This window comes from Microtus oregoni, unplaced genomic scaffold (assembly GCF_018167655.1).
Source record: "Microtus oregoni isolate MIOR12 unplaced genomic scaffold, Mior012 000024F_ref0000369, whole genome shotgun sequence".
Lineage (NCBI taxonomy): Eukaryota > Metazoa > Chordata > Mammalia > Rodentia > Cricetidae > Microtus > Microtus oregoni.
Genome location: NW_024543083.1, coordinates 11,551,110 through 11,553,584, shown reverse-complemented (window position 1 = coordinate 11,553,584; position 2,475 = coordinate 11,551,110). Strand labels below are relative to the sequence as shown.

At 43.9% G+C, this 2,475-nt stretch overlaps 1 pseudogene; it reads left to right on the top strand.

The window, feature by feature from the left end:
* Positions 1-1,263: 1,263 nt before the first annotated feature.
* Positions 1,264-1,720, top strand: LOC121462415 (annotated as a pseudogene).
* The last annotated feature ends 755 nt before the right edge of the window (positions 1,721-2,475 follow it).

Below are 2,475 nucleotides of genomic sequence, written 5' to 3'. Positions count from 1 at the left end.
GCAGCTCGGCAGTGGGGACCTTCTCTAGCTCACAGGAGACTTATGTTCAGTCTTCAGGACCGTGTGGGGGGGGGAATTCATAGTTTAGAAGTCTTCTGGCTTTGGTTTGCTGCAATCTGCAGGCAGTGAGTGGAAACTACTGGTCACAGGGAACTCCAGGATGTGTAGCTGCTCTGTCCTGACTGACATGGACTAGGATGTTCCTTCTGTCACTCTTGGCATGGAATGCTGCTCACGTCTTCTGGTTAGAAAAACAGATGCCATTTGGTTGGGTGCTGGTTGGCCTGACATCCACAAATATGGAAGCCTAAATTTTCCAGGAAATTTTTGGATGTGGGGACACACACACACACACACACACACACACACACACACCTACTCAGCCTTGAAAAAGAATCCATGATGATTTAAAGGAAACTGGTACAAACATTGATTTAAATAAAATCTACCTTTTAAATATAATAATGCACATTTATAATACCCACTGAAAACATCTAAATTGATATTATATTATGTGACATAGAAACAGAGGAAGGAAAACATGAATTTCTGCTTACTTTATGTGTATATGTATAAATATATTTCTAATATTTTATTAATTTTTGAGAAGTTCATACATGCATACAATGGTTTTTGATATTACCTTCACTCCCCCTCCACTTAACTCCTCTACGATCCACCACCCATCCCAACCCACTCATAACTTCATGTCTCCCCACTTTTAGAAGCCACTAATTCCAGTTTATGCTGCTTGTATACCAGGATGTTCCATCCACTGGAACATGATCAACCCACTAGAGCCAAACTTTTAAAGAAAATCGACTGGTTCTGCCCCAGAGCCATCAACTGTCCATGGCTCCTCAGCCAGGTGTAGAAGGATTTGATACTTGCAGATACTGAGCAGGCAAAGGCTTTGAGTTCATGAATGCAGCGGTCCTGGTTTGTCCAAAGACACTGACCTCTGACTCTGACAATCTTCCCTCTGACCCCTCTTCTGCAAGAGTCCCTGAGTCTCGGGGTGAAGTGGGTAGAAATACACATCTAGAGGGCAGTTTGATGTGTTGGTCCATGCTAGAGGACAGACTCAATGTTCGTCTCTGGCTGCATGGTTAGGACCATCTAGAGGTTAAGAGATTTGGGGCATAAAGACACAAGGTAAACTAACATATTAGAATAGAACAATCAGGGACCAAAGATTCAGATTAAAAATGAACAAAATTAGCTTCCACGGGAGGCCTACATGCCGCTGATTGTGCCGCCGCCATGTCTCTCGTGATCCCTGAGAAGTTCCAGCACTTCTTGCGAGGACTCAACACCAACATCAATGGGCGGCGGAAAACAGTCTTTGCCATCACTGCCGTTAAGGTTGTGAGGTGGAGATACGCTCATGTGGTGTCGAGGAAAGCAGACATTGACCTCGCCAAGTGGGCTGGAGAGCTCAAGGAGGACGAGGTGGAGCGTGTGATCACCATCATGCAGAATCCCGATGGTACGAGATCCCAGACTGATTCTTGAACAGACAGAAGGGTGTGAAGGGCGGAAAGTACAGCCAGGTTCTTGCCAATGGTCTAGACATCAAGCTACGTGAGGACCTGGAGCGACTGAAGAAGATTAGAGCCCATAGGGGCTGCGCCACTTTCGGGGCCTTTGTGTCCGAGGTCAGCACACCAAGACCACTGGCAGCTGAGGCCGCACTGTGAGTGTATCCAAGAAGAAATGAGTCCCCGGGTCTTCGCTGTTAATAAATAGTTTATATGCCTGCGAAAAAAGTTAACAAAATTACGACGGGTATAAGAGGTGATAGGAAGAACCGGATTCAATTAGTCCTTCCTCCCAGGATCCGATCCAGCTATTCCCCACTATTCTCTCACAAGGCTCTTCCTCTCTTTCTCCATCAGGCTCAGCGTATCTGGTTTTAGATCCATTTGAAGCTGAGTTTTGTGCAGGGTGATAAGTATGGATCTATTTGGATTCTTCTACATGCAGATATCCAATTTGACCAGCACCATTGTTGAAGATGCTGTCTTTTTTTCCAAGGTGTGTTTCTGCCTTCTTTAATAAAAATCAGGTGTCCATAGGTGTGTGGATTTGCGTCTAGGTCTTCAATTCCACTCCATTGATCAACGTGTTTATTTTGTGCTAATGCCATGCTGTTTTCATTAGGATAGCTTTGTAGTTAGTACAGCTTGAAATCACGGGTGGCCAGATTTTTTGAGGTTCTTAGACTATTCAGGATTGTTTTGACTATCCTGGAATCTTTGTTTTGCCTGTGTGTCACCAATGCTCCTGACAACAACAAATACCCTTACAGTTGTAAGGCGTGAGATTCCGCACCTACGATGTCACTGAAGGGTATCTTCATTTATTCGTCATTATTTATTCGTCATTATTCACCATTAGTCATCGTTCATTATTTCTTATCCCTGGACAAATTCTTAGATTAAGCTAATTGTATTTAAAAAGTATGAAGCATAT